At 36.8% G+C, this 19,385-nt stretch overlaps 1 pseudogene; it reads right to left on the bottom strand.

Annotated features, from left to right (window-relative positions):
* The window catches only part of LOC108705073, a 260,667-nt pseudogene that overhangs the window by 3,313 nt on the left and 237,969 nt on the right, over positions 1–19,385 (bottom strand).

The following is a 19,385-nucleotide window of genomic DNA, read 5'->3' as shown; positions in this document are numbered from 1 at the left end:
GCATTGCACTGTGATGTTCCTTTCCTTATTGAAATCATATGTGCAGGGAATTGTGGGGTTTAGAGGATACAGTCTAAGGACAGCTGGCTGTTGATACAAAGTTACAGTAGTCAGCCAGCTCAGAAAAGTAGTCAGAGAGATCAGCAGGAGAGCTGGGGGCTAAGCTTAGGGAACCGTCAAAAACCATTAAAAATCATGAAAAGTCTGCATATTTTTTAAATTATGTATATTGCAAAGTTGCTTGAAATTATGTTTACTTTTCAAAACCCTTAAGTTATGTTTTTGTGGAGTTCCCCATTAAAGATTAGTGCCCAAAACTGCAATGCACACTCAAAGTGAAGCCTCGTCATGGAGGCAAACCTATGTTTTCATTCCTTGAGTTAATGCCATTTTTATGAAAGACAGAATTTATTTGCATTGTTAACACTGGGACACTGGAAGCCCCAAAGACACTACCATTCAGTTTATAACTAGCATTTATGTTATTTCTACTATTGTGCACAACTTTACATCAACATTGAACCTCATTTGCCAATTTGTGGCCCAGTTCTCTGGTTTAGTTAAATCTCTTTGAAGGTGGCATCATCCTGCATGGACCTTATAATTCTGCACTATTTAACTTAATTTATTATTTAACTTAAAGCAAAGGACCAAGACGAGAACCTTGAAATAATTCATAACACTGACACAGTTAGGAAATGTTCTATTTCTTACCACTCTTTGTAATATTTCCTTCAGCCACTTCTCTATTCAAATATAAAATGTTACATGCCAGTATTGCTTACTTTATTCAATAATATTCTGTATGGTACAGTAACAAAAGCAGATTACATTCACTGGAACCACAATGTCTTGGTTTCTGTTATACAGTATTTGCCTGGCAAGTTTTATTGCACATAAAACTATGCTGGCACAAACTCACAGTACTGTGATCTGCAATATATTTACTTGTCAAAGTCTTATTACCACTCAAAAATCTTTCCTACCACATGTAGGATGTCCTGATGTCAAATAGATCTATAGTTTTCATGCTAAAGGTGGTATCCCTTTTTGAATAATGGCACCACATTTGTAACAATCTCTCAGCACCACACCAGACATTAAAGTATCATGGAAAATTAAGTGGCTAGGCAATCACAGAGCTTAGCTCATTTAGTATACTGGACTATTGCTTATTTGATTGCTTTGTTGCATGCTTTATTGGCCTCTTTGAACTTAATACAGTTAGGCCCATAAATCTTTGGACAGAGACAACTTTATTCTAATTTTGGTTCTGTACATTTAGGGGCTAAAGTCGAAGTGAATTTTTGAATTCTAAAACTTCTAATTTTTGGATACTTCGACCATCGAATAGGCCAAAATTCTATTTGAATTGAAAAAACTTCGAAAATCGAAGTATTGTCTCTTCAAAAAAAACGTTGACACTTCGCCACCATAAACCTGACGAATTGTTGTTTAGCCTATGGGGGACCTCCTATAATCTTTGGCTAAGTTTTGAGTAGTTGAAGTATTTTTTTGTAAAATCGTTCAAATCGTTCGATGCGAACGATTTAATCGATCGATTGAGCGATTTTTACTTCGATAGAAAGCGGCCGTTGAACTGCAGACTTTCAGCTTTAATTCAGTGGGTTGAACAAAAAGATTGCATAAAAATGTGAGGAACTAAAGCCTTTTTTTTAACACAATCACTTTATTTCAGTGATTTCAGTATATTGGGTCATTGTCCATCTGTATTATGAAATGTCTCCCAATCAGTTTGACTGCATTTAGCTGGATTTGAGCAGACAGTGTCTCTGAACACCTCAGAATTCATTTGGCTGCTTCTTCCCTGTGTCACATCATGGATAAACACTAGTGTCCCAGTGCCACTTGCAGCCATGCACGCCCAAGCCATCACACTGCCTCCGCCATGTTTTATAGATGATGTGGTAAGCTTTGGATCATGGACCACGCCTTCTCCATGTTTTTTTCTTGCTATCATTCTGCTAGAGGTTGATCCTGGTTTCATCTGTCCAAACAACTGTGCTGGCTTTTTAGATGTTTTTTTTAGCAAAGTTCAATCTAGCCTTTCTATTCTTGATGCTTATGAGTGGCTTGCACCTTGCAGTACACCCCTGTATTTACTTTCATGCAGTCTTCTCTTTACGGTAGACTTGGATATAGATACGCCTACCTCCTGGAGAGTGTTGTTCACTTGTTTGGCTGTTGTGAAGGGGTTTCTCTTCATCATGGAAATTATTCTGCAATCATCCACCACTGTTGTCTTCCGTGGAAGTCCAGGTCTTTTTGCGTTGCTGAGTTCACCAGAGCTTTCTTTCTTTCTCGGGATGTACCAAACTGTAGATTTTTCTACTCCTAATATTGTCTCAGATGGGTTTTTTCTGTTTTTTCAGTTTAAGGATGGCTTTCTTCACCTGCATGGAGAGCTCCTTTGACCGCATGTTGTCTTTTCACAGCAAAATCTTCCACATACAAGCACCCCCCTCAAATCAACTCCAGGGCTTTATCTGCTTCATTGATAATGACATGATTAAGGAATTGCCCACACCTCCCGATGAAATAGCCTTTGAGTCAATTGCCCCATTGCTTTTGAGCCCCTGAAATGAAGTGTTTGTGTTAAAAAAAGGCTTTAGTTCCTCACATTTTTATGCAATCTGTTTGTTCAACCGACTGAACTAAAGCTGAAAGTCTGCAGTTCAACTGCATCTGAGTTGTTTTCTTTAAAATTCATAGTGATAATGTACAGAATGAAACAGATGGGATTTCGGACCACTTACATCAACAGGCAATTATAAATGTGGTAGTCGTAAATGCATTACCTGTAAATATATGAAAGTGTCCAAGAACTTTAAATCATCAGTTACAGGTAAAGAATTTGAAGGATACATTAACTGTAACACCCCATTCGTGATCGATTTGATCACATGTTTGAAGTGTTATACTGTAAGCAGTATGTAGGGTGTACGAGTAGAAAGCTAAAAGAAAGAGCAAGAGAACATACAGTATGAGCCAGATCAGAAACCCAGTGTAAAATAGTAATATTACTAGACACTTCACACAGTGTAATGGGGAGACATAAACTTTTTTTTCGTTCCAAGGGATAGAAAGGGTAAGACTAGGAGTGAGAGGAGGTGATCATTTAAGCCTTCTAGGGAAGAGAGAGGTATACTGGACTTTCCATTTAAAAACAGGCCTGCCATTAAGACTCAACTATGAATTTGATATCACATGTTATACTTAAATATAATAGGACAGTGGTCTGTTTCATCTTACAGAATTTTGTTTATTTCAGAAGCACATCAATGAAGTGGACAGATTAGTAACGGTCTTTTATAATGCATTCATAACAGTACATACTTGCGTACTGATATTTAAACTGACTGTTTCTTACTGATTGTAACATGTATGAACTTAGAATACACTATGTTTTCTATTACTTAATTGTTGAGATCTGTTGTCACTAAAATTACATTTGAAATGATGATGAATAATATAAAGGCAATGGTACTAGTACCCTGTATAGGCATAATGCAATGAGATCTAAAGGAAGTTGGGTTAACCCCCTTGATTTCTGATTGGTTTTAAGTAAAAATGTGTGGGATCACCTGGATTTAAATGCTGTGCTTAATATACTACGGAAAAAGACACCGGAGGGTATGAAACGGGTAAGGTGGGCCGTGCGTGGTCAGTATGTACCATTTTAAATGTGAACTATACTAAACATTTTTGATTTTTAACTACTAATTGAGCCTTGGGACATATATCTTGGATATATATTTGTAGTACATTGTGACTGCCTTTTGGAACTGGGGCAAGTCCCTATGGCTCATCTTGGATTCCCAGGAATTAATTATATGGACTCCCCATTAGGAATAGAGAATTATTAGTTCTAAAACATGCTCTAATACGATAATGTCTACATCTTAATAACTGGTGGTTTAAAAGCATCACAATATGCAAAAATATAGGGTCAACATAATACTGTTTTTATTGTTTAAGGTACCAAACTTGTTTGATTGGACTGTCATAAAAACTGGAACTTAATAGCCATCCTTGTTTTTTCTGTATTTCTGTTCCTTATAAAGGTTTCTATAGTATTCAAGTATAATTTTAGTATACATCATATTACAAGTTTAGCAGAGTCCAATAAGAATTTGATTAATGTTTATGCTGTTTATGCTATTGCTCCAAGGCCACACTATTCATCTGCTATTGAATGACTGTTTTATATGTTATATAAAGTTAAATATATAGAACAGTGTAACTATTTGCATAACAGCTATTAGAATCTCATAGTCTAATGGAACATTGCTGGAGATATACTCTTATGACAATGTTTATATCTACAGTACAATCCTATATGTTTCTATATGGCTATATGACAGTACATTCCCTATCATCATCTATCTAGTTAAAGCAACAGTAACACCAAACATTAAAGTGTTATAAAGTAATTAAAATAGAATGTACTGTTGGTTTGCACTGCACAACTGATGTATTTGCTTTAGAGACTCTACTATAGTTTTACTATCAGTGAAAAAAATTGTTGAGCTTCAAATACATAAGACAAATGTTTGCAGTTTTTGGTGAAGTGAGATGGGTCAGATCACTATTAATTATATGAACAAGCTGCTGTGTAGCCATGGGGGCAGCCATTGAAAGCTGAAAAATTTAAAAAAAAAAGGCACAGGAACAGATAAGAGCTGCATTATACAATGGAATTCACACAATTCAGGCACATCTTTTTTTTACCCAAAATGCAGCAGATCTTTATATGTAAATGGTGTCACTTCAGGTGCATGGGATAAGTAATGCCATTATCTTTTGATTCACTTGGTGCAAGTTAGTTAGTGCTATGGCTGCAAGACACTAATAGAAACCTGGAATTATTGCCAAGTCTGGGCTGCCAATAATTTGAGAGTACTCTTATTTGCATACATGTTTTAAGTATAGGATCCATGCAAGCTCAATATTGCATATATTAAAACGCTTTCCTTTGTGATTGCCTTGGAAAATGAGCCCTTGTAAACTGTTAAATTCAATCTAATAAAATTACAGTTAAAGCCCAGCCCATGCTCTGACATGCAAGTCAAAGCTAAAACAGTAGGTAGTACCATATGACATCTCTAAATAATGAAGCCATTGAATGGTCCAGATAGTTTTGCATTCAAGTAAATTCATTAATAATGGTTCAGTATTAAGTTGCCCAGGTATTTCCATGGAATTAGACAGTTGTATTTTATAAATGGTTGTTAGGTGTAGTGTTTTTGGTAATGTAAAAAATAAATGTCATGTATCTGTTTTTATAAACCTATGAGACACTATTTACCTATTAGATGCATTACATTCAGGATTCTTGGAAGTTGCACTTAAATTCTGAGAAAAAGCTATTCTCTTTATTAAAGGTCTTACGAAATTCCTCCAATTTTTTTTTTTTAGCAACTAAAGAAGTCACTTATTGAAATTATTTAGATTTTTAAGATTTGATCGCATTTTAAGAGGTTTTTGCACTTTTTAGCACAACGTTCAGTATTTTTTTCTGTTCATACTTTTGATAACTTTCATGGCATTTGTAGTCTCAGAGGAATCGAGTTTAATTGTAATTTCAAAAACCACTAAATACATAGGCCTGCCAAATTATTGCTAAAATTCTATTGTTGTTATTCTTTGGCTGAATCTCTAAAGGAATCCTGGATTGAGTGCAACCATACTGGAATTTTATACACATCTGTAAGGAATAGGGATGAGCGAATTTTTGCCAGGCATGGATTTTTTTGCCATGACAAAAAAGTTGCCAAGACAAAATTGTCACCAGGACATAAGAAAAAACTACCATAGACGTTAATGCATTTGGATAAAAAAAATCGCCAAAAAGTCGCCAAAAGAAAAATGTCCATTGGCTTTAATGCATTTGGAGTGAGAAAATATTGTCATATGCATAAAAAATATTTTGCTTAAAAATATGTAGACTCCCATTGACTTCAATGCATTTTGCAAATTTTTCAGGACAGATCAGCTCATCACTATATAAGTAATTACAGAATAACATACATAGCACAGTTTGTCAGTATAAGGGTAATGGCAAATGGGATGTTTTGTCTCCTGTCTTTAAACTCCTCCAGCATGGGGGAAAAAACATCCAAAGTTAAATACAGTATTTACTTGGCTTTATGTAAATCAGTGGGTGACAAACACTCCATAGCCCTAATACCCTTACACCGCCATTGCATATCACAATTGAGGCATCTTGGGTCCTTAGCCTTTATGGTAACCACAAGTGGGCCTGATGCATATTCAAGCGCCCAAAATGTTTGGACGCAGTAACACTGTGGGCTATTTATTTGTGATGTACAGGTATAGGACCTGTTATCCAGAATGCTTGGGACCTGGGGTTTTTCAGACAACTGATCCTCTTACCTTAAGTCTACTAGAAAATCATATAGACATTAAATAATTAAAGAGTAAAGAATCTGGTTTTGCTTCCAATAAGGATTCATTATATCTTAGTTTGGATCAAGCACAAGGTACTGTTTTATTATTACAGAGAAAAAGGAAATTATTTTTAAAAATGGGTTTCTGTATAACGGATCCCATAACTGTACTATTTTATGCTCTGGTTGCAAATCCATATAGTCTGGAGAGATCTACTCATGCAACTTCAGTACACTTCCCTTCTGTAACACTGCTAACTCTTATTGATCACGTTTTCTTAGGCAAAATGGACAAAACCCTTAATGGGAACAATTTAAGAAACAGATGTATATAGCGTAGTCCACAAAAGTCTTTTTATCTAGCCACCCCAAGGAAATGTGTTATGAGAGCAGTTTCAGCAGATTCATCTTGTAATTCCTATCATAGCCTTTGCTGAACAAACTTGGTAAAACCACCAGGGATGAAGTGTTTAAAATGGATGTGGAAGCTCAAAGTACACAGTACATTCCTTTGAAATCCATTACCATAAATACATGTACGATTTAAAGTTCTATAGAATGTGAGATTCATTATGATAAGTGGCAAGGGGATATAGTGAAAGGCATGTACCTGCTTTCACCTATAACAGCTACTTCTACTTATTGCTAATATTTTGCCTTACTTCTAATCTTAGTCTTTATTTTCTTTCATTCTAACAGATGTGTAAAAATGCAGTGGGAATAAAGTGATTGTAAAAAACAGTCATTTATTTCTAGCTATTTTCTGTAAGGGCTGCATGTTAAATGAAAAATTATTTGCAATCTGAAAACACCATGAAGTAGGTTTATGAAAACCAGCCAAGAACTGCTCACTGAGAAACCAAATGTCCATATTTTGAAAATAAAAAAAACAATTTGGTAAAAAGAAAAAATGAAAATCGAGGAGCAATTATTTGACTTCATTGTATGAAAACTGTATTTTTACCATGCTTAAATGACTACAGCAATGGGCAAGGGAGTATCTACCGCTACCCTTTTACAATTCATTGGCATAGCTCATAATGGTATCGACCAATAATTCTATGCTGACCAAGACGCTAACACTGTACTGAACTTTCGTTCCTCTAACCACTCCCTATCATGTGATGCTAAGATTAAAGGGCATTAAAATAGTGCCACCCAATCTGCTTTCTACCCAGGATCAAGGAATAGGTCAAACTGGTGGTGGCCAGTCCTACTTGACATACTTTTTAATGGACAAGTCAATCCCAAAATAATAAGCAACTTTCCAAAATACATTCATTACAAATTGTCAGTGCTTTTAAAGTTATTTGTAAAAACATTTGAATATATATTCAAAGCAGCATTGGCTTCACCCCCATTTATTACTTTTTAAACAATGTTGCAAAAGTCTTAGTTCCCCAGCAAAGACTGGTCTGTTAATCGGCTGCCTTGTCTTACATTGTATCAACAGTCTAAAGATGGCCATACACTATAAGATCCACTCATTTGGCAAAGTCACCAAACGTTCAGTTTCTTTAGGCAAAATACACCAAAACAAAAAAATTTGATGTATTATTTTTTTATTTCAATATTTTTCATTCATTTATTTTTGTGTCTGAGGCTACCATCTGAATTAGGTTGAAGCAGATTACATCAAGGACCACTGTGAGCTGCGTATATCACGGAGAAACCCCCAAAAGTCAGTAACTGGAAGCACCAGTCTCACTGTTTAATATGGGAATAATAATGTGTTCTTTGACATAAAGCAAATATTATACAACTACAAAAACATGCCAAATGAATTATGACTTTTTTGGGATATATGGAAGGTACGTTTAAGATCACAACTTAGGGACAGTGGGGCTCATTTATTAAAGCAGCGCAGCGCATAAGTGGACGCAAAAGATTGTCTGCGCCATCACGAGCGTGATCGCTAATATATCTGCGTGATATTGCGCATAACACAGAGCTTTTGCGATGGTTTTGTTTATGCGCATTGCGCAAAAGATTGGGCATGTATGTCGCAAACGATGCCGTGGTTGTTAGGGGCGTGGCTGTGGGCGTGGCTACAATGCGCTTGCACTGCGCCCGTCGCAGATTTGCGTCTGTATATGTGCAAAACTGCACCCGGGCAACAGCACCACAATTTTTACGACTGCCTCTTCGTGGCGTAATAGTAACGCTCTTCAAAATGCGCATTCCTGCCCAGCTGCGCTAGTATATTCACATTTTTGCGTTTCATGTTGCTTAAAAGAGAATTTTATATATGTGTGCAGAGCCACACTGCTAAACTGTGTTCTGGCAAATACAATGGTGCTGCTGTTGGTGGGGATGTTTGTTAACTCAAAGCTTACTCAAAGATGAACAACCCCTGTAAAGTGCATATTAACCACGCCTTCCACCCAACATGTTTATATTGACCAAGGTTCCTTTAAGGGTATCAGGTAGGTTAAACACCTTTGCAACCAAACAAATATTAGCACAGAAACAAATGCAGATGCGTCTAAGTGAACGCAATATGCGCAATATCTGACGCAACTAATTAAAGCAGCGCATTCATACATGAGCACAACTAATCCTTACCTTTGCGGTATCTTCCTGTGCGCACAATTTATTATAAGCACTGCGACAGCTGATACGCAGTTTCACACGTCGCACCTGTCTGTGTCTACATTAGCGCACAAATCGCACTGTTAAGGTATCGTGCGCTACATTATTAAATACTCGCATGCGCTGGGCAAATGTCAGGCCACTGCGCTCTTTTTAGCGCTGCGCTGCGTTAATAAATGAGCCCCAGTGTGTATTAAGTCAGGCATATTAAGGTATTTGTATTAAAAGACCAGTTCAGTGTAAAAATAAAAACTGACTATTACGTTAGGCATCCTTTTACTCCAGCCTTTATAGATTACATTTTTGGCTAACTAACTATATTAGAAACATTTTTTATTTGACACAGCCTATCTATTTACCCAGCTTTTATTTTTACACTGAACAATTGAAATTAAGGAATCTGTGCAATATCGCCAATGACCCAGCATGTCCTTAGAGTAATTATACAGGTTTACCCACCATATGACATGCCAGGGACTTGTCAGGTACTTTTCCTCAAATCATTTTTCAAATTTATGTTTAAAGGCAGAAAGAAAACATTTTTTAATAATACTCATTGTGCGGTAAAGCACCAAATTTAGACTTGCAAAGGAACGCAATCTGGAAGCTAAAACTGAACATGGAGTTTGCTTATAGTTGAGCACAAACCAAAGTGTAAATAGCATATGATTGCAATTCCTTTTCAGCTCAAAGCAACAGTAGACATTTGTCAGCAGAGGAATTGCATTTTAGGCTTCACAAATCATTTCCAAGGAGAAATTACTCTAAGCGTCCATGAAGCCTCTCTTGATTTCTGCTCCCTGTGTAGAAATTTATGGTGATTTTCCAGTGATAAAAAAGAAAGCATCCACTGAATATAGACAATATTGTTTCCTACCTGTACCCTTTGTTTTATATGGCAGGTAGAACGCTCCACAGAGAACACACAAAATGCTACTCTTAATTTAAATTCATTTTGTTTGAATGCTTTGAATTCTAGAACCTTAGGCGGCTCCATGATAATCCAATAAATTCCAATGATATTGTTTCTATTCAGGCCCTCTCCTATTCATAGTCCACATGCTCATTCAAACCACTGCCAGGTTGCTAGGGTAGTTTGGACCCTAGAAACCAGATAGGTGCTAAAATTCCAAATTGGAGCACTGCTGAATAAAAAGCTAAATAAAAACCGCAAATAAAAAAAAATGAAGACTAATTGCAGGTTGTCTCAGAATAGCATTTTCTACATGATGAAAGGTGAACAAGCCCTTTAATAATCAGAACAAAGAATACATCATATAATGTGGGCCTATTTAGGACTGCATTAATATTTCTTTTTAATACTTGTATATGGCTTATCTGGAGTATTATGTTGGAATAATATAGTAACGGGCAATATGGAGAATGAAAGGGGTTGTTCACCTTTGAGATAACTTTGAGAATGATACAGAGAGTGATCATTTGCAATTGGTATGCATTTTTTATTATTGATGGTTTTTGAGTTATTTCACTTTTTATTCAGCAGCTCCTCAATTCGCATCTTAAGCAATCTGGTAACTAGGGTCCAAATTCCCATAGCAACCATGCATTTATCTGAATAAGAGACTGGAATATGAATAGGAGAGGGCCTGATTAGAAGGATGAGTAAAAAAAGTAACAATAACAATACATGTGTAGCCTTAGATAGCATTTATTTTTAGAAGGTAGTCAGCGATGCCCATTTAAACTATACAACTATAAAAAATAAATAATGAAAACCAATTGAAAAGTTGCTTAGAACTGGCCGTTCTATAACATAATAAAAGTTACCTTAAAGGTGAAGCACCCCTTTCTATTCATCTTTGAAATCTTATACTGCATGCATACAGGCAGATGCATAGAGACCTGCATTTTGACATTTTGACAGTGGCTGTCAGTCTTCTTGTTACCTCTGCAAACATCTGCAATTTGTACCTGTTCCCAAAAAGGCATTTGTCAGGTCATTATATGCCTGTAAGTGTGAACTATTCATATCACCTTTTATTGTCCTTGGACTAAACATGACACAAGTACAAGAGAAGCAGTAACACTTTCCCATCAAAAGTCCTTTCTAGCATATTTCTCTGACTTTTGCTTAGAATACTGCTGACCTTTGTGATCTTCTATGTGAGACACAAGCAAGGCTGCTGAGCTTGTTAATACAGTGAAATAAGAATCGTTTAAACAGCCAATTAAAATATTAATCTCGCAAATAAAAGCTGGGAATGTAGACTTGATGGTTGGATAAAATCTGTTATATCATTTTCATTTACATTTTAGCATGTCATGCAAAGTACTCACTGCCTGTACAACCTTTTTGATCCTAATACTCCTTTTAATATTTCTCTTTGATTCGTTGAGCAGTTTAAGTGAAGAGAAAAAGCTTCCATAACTATTGGAATAAATTGTTACATTTTTTTTGAAGGGGAGAAAAGTTTAATATTTTCAAAATTGCCTGTGCTATTAACGTACTCATATATGCTGAACAGTCTGCTGTTGCCTGGTGCTAGGGTTCAGGATGTGGTGGAATGAGTGGACAGATTATTGGGCGGGGGAAGACCTGGCGATCTTGGTACACATATAGGGTTGGAGGAGATTATAAACTAGTCATGGGGGGAGAAGGTTCAGTAAAGTATTACATGGAAGACAGGTACGTTGAGGTAGTGGGCAAAGGAAGGGAAAATGGGGGAGGAGATTTGGTTGGGGGTACTGTTAAGGACAAGGAGGACCCCATATGTTTAATATGTACCAGTATTAAAGGTATGTTTGCAAATGCAAGGGGTCTGACTGGTAAAATGGGAGAGCTGGAGGTGGTGGCACTGGTGGGTAAATATGATGTGATGGTGTTGTTGAAACATGGCTGAATGAGTTGCACGCCTGGGCAGTTAATATCGGCGGCTATACTTTGTTTCAGAGGGACAGAGCCAATAGAAAAGGAGGAGGGGTATGTTTGTTTGTTAGCCATGATTTAAAAGCTAATATAAAGGAGGAGGTGATGTTAGAAAATGAGGGGACTGAAGTGTTATGAGTGGAGCTCTTCACCAATTGTAAAAAGTCCAGCAAATTAATTGTAGGAGTATGCTATAGACTCCTAGTGTAAGTGAGGGGGGGGGAGGCTAAGCTCCTGATGCAAATAGAAAAGGCTGATAGTTTGGAGAAAGTAATGATAATGGGGGATTTTAATTACCCAGATATTGGCTGGAGCAATAGTGCTGCCAGGACAGTTATTGGGAACAAGTTTATAAACTTATTGCTTGACAATTTTATGGCTCAAGTTGCCAGCCAAAAAAAATTCTATACTGGATCTAGTGATCTCTAATGACCCTTGACGTATAGCAAATGTGCAGTTTATTGAACCCCTGGGTAATAGTGACCATAATGTGATCTTATTTAATGTCTGGTGCAAAAAACAAATATACACCAGGCCCTGGTGACCAGGGCAACAAAAACCCTGAATTTCAGAAAAGCTAATTTTAGTGCCTTGATGGCTGTCCTTCAGAGCACAGATTGGGGCATTATGTCTTCATCTAAAAACACAGAACATAAATGGTTGTTATTTAAAATGATATTAAATTGTTACTTTTCTCAATTTATTCCCTTGAGGAGTAAATTTAGAAGCACCAAGAAGCACCCTATGTGGCTTAATATAGAAGTAAAGAAGTTAATAGAAAAGAAGAGAAAGGCATTTAAAAACTACAAGTCTGTGGGGACAGAAGCTGCATTTAATGTATATAAATAGGCAAAGATAGGAAATGAGGAATACATTGTGGCAGAGGCTAAGACTAAACCCAAAAAGTTTTTTAAGTATATTAAATAGTGATGGGCAATTTAATTTGTCAGGCACAAATTCACGGCAAATTTGAGTGTTTCACCGCCAGCGAATAAATTGAAATTTGCAGGTCGAAAAATCCGGCAAGTCAAAAAAATTTGGGCACGCATCAGAATAGTCGCGTGTCAAAATTATTAGGATGCCCATTGACTTTAATGCATTTGGACAAAATAGGCGTGCGTATAAAAATGGTTGCGGGCATCAACCATAAAGCGCAATAATTTTGACGCCCATCGACTTTAATGCGTTTGGCAATTCTTTTGCCGTTTCACAAACTAATAGTAAAAAGATGCTAGTTGAGACTGTTAAATAAGATCCTTTAAATAATGGTACCAGTATGGTTATAACAGATACAGAAAAGGCAAATGTGCTAAATCAGTTCAGTGTATACAATAGAAGAGTCAGCGTTCCCAGGCTCACTTTATAGCTGCACTGTTGGTTCAGCTCAAGCTAGTCAGTGGCTTAGGATATGGTTCATAAAGCTTTAATAAAAAATGTATGTAAAAAAGGCACCAGGTCCAGATAGCATACACCCCAGGGTTCTATGAGAGCTTAGTTCAGTTTTAGACAGGCCCCTATTTCTGATTTTATCAGATTCACTTTCTTCTGGTATGGTCCCTATGGATTGGCAGAAAGCTAATGTCATTCCAATATTTAAAAATAGATTACAATCTCAGCCTTGCAATTATAGGCCTGTAAAATTCAACATCTGTGGTGGGCAAATTATTTGAAGGCTTGTTAAGGGATCGCATTCAAAATTTGTCCTAGTGAATGGCATTATGAGCAACAATCAGCATGGCTTTATGAAGGATAGGTCATGTCAGACAAATATGATTGCTTTTTATGATGAGGTAACTAAGATGCTGGACAGTGGGGGAGCAGTATATGTGATCAATTTTTATTTTGCTAAAACGTTTGATACCGTGCCTCACACATGACTGCTTTCTAAACTAAGGTCTGTTGGGCTTAATGAGGTAATTTGCACATGGATAGGAAACTGGCTACAGGATCAGGTACAGAGGGTGGTTGTTAATGGTACATTCTCTACTTGGAGTAAGGTTCTTAGTGGGGTCCCTCAGGGCTCGGTATTGGGTCCACTTTTATTTAATTTGTTCATTAATGACTTATGGGAGGGTATTGTAAGTAATGTATCAGTGTTTGCAGATGACACAAATCTATGCAGCCCAAATTAATTCCATTCAGGATGCAGCATCCTTGCAGCAGGATCTTGACAAACTGTTGAATCCGGCCAACTAAGTGGCAAATGAGATTCAATGTTGAAAAATGTTGGGGTTGTTCATGCTGGAGAAGAGGCACTTAAGTGGTTAAGATTGAACTTGATGGATGTGTGTCTTTTTTCAACCTAACTTACTATATTAATATATACTGTAGAGCAGGGATCCCCAACCTTTAAAACCCATGAGCAACGTTCAGAAGTAAAAGGAGTTGGGGAGCAACACTAACACGAAAAATGTTCCTGGGGCTGTGATTGGGCATTTAGTAGCCCCTATGTACAGTAGATTGTCAACCTACATTGAGGCTCAACGTGTTGCTCACGAGCTACTGGTTGGGGATCACTGCTGTAGATAGTGGGTATGGATTCCAATTATCTCCGATCAGAATAGACAGTAAGTCTATTCAGGGATGCATTCATTGGTTCATAATGAATTTAAGAAAGCCTTCAAACAAAATCAGTTAAGACAAGAAACTTGTTCTTGTTTTTCATCGGTCCATGATGAATTGAAAGTCAAACAGAAATGTTTAATATATATATTTTTTTTTACCTTAAACTGTGAAGACTCCGAAGAAGATGCTGACAAGTGACCATCAACACTTCTTCCAGAAGGTGATGCCCAGCTAGCTGATGAATTAACCCAGGATCGGACACTTTTGGTCTGTCCCAGGCTTATTAAAGAGCCAGTAGTAGACTGGTTATCCCAAGAAGCAAAACAAAATGTGTGTTTTTAGAAACAAAGCATTTTAAAGTAAGGAAAAGTCAGGTCTACAATTTCTAGGCCTAGTTAGCAAAATTAACATTTGTTCTCTTCTGTTCTACCTGGCATGTGTAATTTAGATCTTTCAATGTGTGTTATTTCTGTATTGTAATGTGGTAAAAATTGTTAATGTATTATTAGTGTATTATTAGTGTATTATAGTGCTTTATTGATTGTATGGAGATGGTATTCTTGACTTATTGACTAGGTCGGCTATGGGAGTAAGAAAGACACCTCTAAACCCCCAAGTATCCATACCGCCATTTTCTTTTACCCATTTGGCTCTATTAAAAAATAAAACTAAATTTAAAAGAAAACCTTAGTATATCTATTAAAAAATATATTTAATTTAAAATAAAACCTTACATATATCTATATTTTAAGTAAGGTGCATGTTCAACCCACACACAAATGTAGTCACTTTACACTTTTCTGTGTAAGATGTAATTTTATCTCATGACTGAATCCTTTAGAATGGTAGTAGTCTATAATGATAACTGTTATATACGCTTCATTGTAATGGACAGAAAATGATTTTTATGTTTGAAAACGAGTATCTAATCAGTAACATAACCATTCTGTCATGTAGAATGTAATCAAAGTCACAATCCCTCTAAGCGATTTCCGTCATTTTGATTCAGTATGAATGGCCTTCAGATTATTATTCATTGGGTTTGTGTTCAGGGTACATATTTTCCATTTGTCTGATTTATGGCTGTTTACCCACATACAATATTGTAGAGCCATTCTAGTTGACCTTATAGTCAGCCTATATACAACAGACCTCACAATTATTTGTATAGTAGACAAGAGATTTACATAAAACCTAACAGTATTAAAGCCACCCCATAAGGCATTATAAAGTTATCCGAAAAACTGATTCCCTGGGCAAGGCAAAATAAATAGGCCAACATACAATTCTATGTTTTTATTATGTTAAGTTTAATTTTTATAGATGTGCAATATAAAAAAAACAGCAACTTTAGCACATAATAAAATAGACTTAACTTTGGCAAATAATAAAATAGACTTAGGGGCATGTTTACTAACATTGGAGATAAATATCTGGAGAGATTTCTGGAGATGTTGCCCATGGCAACCAATCAGCAATTAGATTTAAACAGCCACAGCCAAGTTAGAAAACAAAAGCAAAGATCTGATTGGTTGCTATGGGCAACATCTCCAGAAATCTCTCCAGATATTTATCTCCAATGTTAGTAAACATGCCCCTAAATGTTATCTGTCAATGTAATTATTAAAGAAATCAGTATATGACTTTCACTTGCTGGCCTGACTATAGGAAAAAATTGATTGCAGTAGCCAGCTCCTCTTCAGTCAAGACTCCCACAATGCCGTGTGATTGTTAGGCCAGTAAAAAAGCAAAGTGACAAATAGCTTTGAATAACTTCAAGATACATTGACTGTAAGGTTGTGTTTTTTATTTTTTAACATTCTTCAAACTTTGATTCTTTTTTGTACTTTACATGTTACACAGGTGTGGTATGGGGGGGATAAGCAACTCACAAATATGAGCACAATTTTAGCACAATTAAGACTCACAATTTTGAGCACAATCAACAAGGGACTTGCTTGCTCGTCACAAGTTGTGAAGGAGCATGTTTGGACACAAATAACTTTGTGACCAGCACCAATGCATGCTCAGTCTTGTGTCCATAGGTCTGAAATTGCAATTAATAAGCACAATAGGATAGCATTAATCTCTCAGTACAGCTCTTTTGAATTCTTCATATATAACCATTCTTCAGTTTATAAGGAGAGCAGAGCAAAGTGTCACTGGCACAGAGCAAAACTAATCTGCTCTGATGTGTTTCATAACCGAGGTCTTTATGTGTCAGTAACGCACTTCATTGCTCTCTTGAGCTGCTGTCAGATAACATGAATACTAGGCTAATTAAATATGATGAGTTGCAATGTTTAGGAAAGTTTCATGCATGACTATAATGGTTAAAAGGTTGAATATTATTCTTAGAGTGGCTTTGACATATTTTTCCATGAGCAGAATATCCATGACAACCCTTATCTGCAATTTATAACACTAGCTACCAATACCATGGAGTATAAAACCTATAGGACCTGCTATCCAGGATGCTTGGAACCTGAGTTTTTCTAGATAATGGATCTTTCTGTAACTTGGATCTTCATACCATAAGTCTACAGTAAAATCTAATAGGCTGGTTTTGCTTCCAATGGGGATTAATTATATCTTAGTTTGTATCAAGGACAAGGTACTGTTTTATTATTACAGAGAAAAAGGAAATAATTTTAAAAAATATAGACTATTTGGATAAAATGGAGTTTATGGGAGACAGCCTTTCTGTAATTTGGAACTTTCTGGATAACAGATCCCATACCTGTACCTGGTTGAGCTCTGTACAAGGGTATTTTAAAATGTGCCAGTTCTATTCTGTTCTACTCTAAAGAGAATGTGGACAGGAAAACAAATGGAAAAAGAGTTCAAACAGAGAGACATATTGATAAAGTTCTGCAGCATGGTTACTGCCTGAAATTGCTCTCAGTAAATAGAACTCAGAGCAGATTGTGCAATAAATGAAATTTGACATGCAAACACGGGGCTTTTATTGAGGCACTGAACAATTTATCGAATGTCTTTAATCTGTCTTCTGGAGGCCTTTGTCTTCAGAGTGAAAAAGTGGCCTAGAAAGAATTGCTTTAATCGGCTAACAAATTGGAAGTATTTTAAATTTCTTAGTATCATAGAATGAACCTTATAAATCACAATAATAAAGGAGGCTTTTGGTCTCATCATCCTCTATTCATTCTCCAGCCACTAAAATCTCATTTTAGTAATACACAGTATACACTGTCACACTGGCTTTGCTTGACAAAGGGGTGTGAACCCGAAATGTGTCTGGATGGGGGTTTGTTGAAAGTTCAACACAGAGCCACAGACCATCCTGACCATCATTGTATTTCTCGCTACTGTGTGAATAGGGAGGGCACTGCTTTGTGAGTTCTGAACATAAAAAGAAAAAGATGAGCAGCGAAGTAGCAAAGGGGATAATGAGATAAAAAAGGAAGATGATGAAGAAAGTGGATGATAAATACACAAAGTAAATTGATGGGGAGAAGAAAGGGTGGATAAGTACACTCCAAAATGGACAGGGATTCAGTATATGTTAATTAAGAAACTTTATCTTTCAGTGTCACTGTCATCACTGGATTCAACCTCTTCTAGCGCAGCCTGAAGATCTCCAATACGTCTTATTGATGTCTCAATTCTCAAGATCAGCTTGCAATGTCTGCCTCATGGCTGGGAGTTTATAAACCTGTGTCTCCTACAAAAAGTAACAGGGCATATTTAAACTGTAATATCAGTGAAGCAAATTCATGTACAGTAAATGTATTTCCTCCTTTTTTCACTTTGCAGAATATGGTCAGAATTGAGTGTTAGACTATTCATTCATTCTATTCATTATAGAAAAGTGTGTTCTGCACCCTGGTCTTACCTCAGGTTAGGTGGTAATATTAGGGCTCGCTGTAGTTACCCCATTTGCTTTGCATGTTATTTACAAACTTAGCTTCACCAAACACCAGTTCATTGTTTATTTAGCAAAGTACAGTAGTCATTTGCAAGGGCTGTCTGAAAAATAGGCCCCATACCCCTTGTATTAGGTTAGAGGTCATACAGGATAAGCAAGCAAGCTATCATTTGGGAGCTAGGACTGAGCTAAGTGTTTACTAAATGTTTTATTTGCATTAATAATATGCGTGGTACACCACAGATGTGGCTATGTGTGAACTCCTCTAGACAAATGAGATTTAGAATGTGCATACGAGTTGCTTTTTCTTAAGGTGGTCATAGACGTAGAGATCATCGCCAAACAAGCGGATCTCTCCCCAACATGCCCACATTGAAGTGGGCAATATCGGGCTAATCTGATCGTGGGTCCTAGGGCCCAACGATCAGATCATAATGCATCCGATATGGGCGGTCAGATCACATAAACGCACAAATGCGGTAGCGATCCGACAGGATCTTTTATCCTGCCTGATCGAAATCTGCCTGACTTTCGGCCAGATATTGATTGTGGTAGCCCGTCGGATGGCCCCACACACGGGCCATTAAGCTGTCTCTCTGCAGCTTTTATCGGCCTGTGTATGGAGGCCTTTAATCAGACTCAGAGTAGCATTTAACGGTTTTAACCATGTTTTATATACAGTCTAATTCTGCCTCCTTCACTGATAATGCAGAGAAATGGACGCAAAGGCACAGTGCATATTTGCTCTGGATTTCTGTATTCCTTCCTCTATAGTACAATTCAGATTGTTGGAAAGCTATTCTTTACTACACTGCTCAATATCCACAGATGGGTGAGTGGGCAGTTGTTTGGATAGAAAAAAAAATTACACAGTAAAAGAAATTGTTCAACTGTGAGATGTCAAGACTGGAAAGTTATTTTTAAATTTTTCCAACAGGGGACTAACATAACGCTTACATAAAATACTTGCGCAACTGGTCATTTTCTGTTACAGTGGCACCCCTGTGTTATAAGTGCAAAA

Source organism: Xenopus laevis, chromosome 1S, assembly GCF_017654675.1.
Source record: "Xenopus laevis strain J_2021 chromosome 1S, Xenopus_laevis_v10.1, whole genome shotgun sequence".
Taxonomy (NCBI): Eukaryota; Metazoa; Chordata; class Amphibia; order Anura; family Pipidae; genus Xenopus; species Xenopus laevis.
The sequence above is the reverse complement of the archived record's forward strand: the minus strand, read 5'-3'. Positions and strand labels throughout refer to the sequence as shown.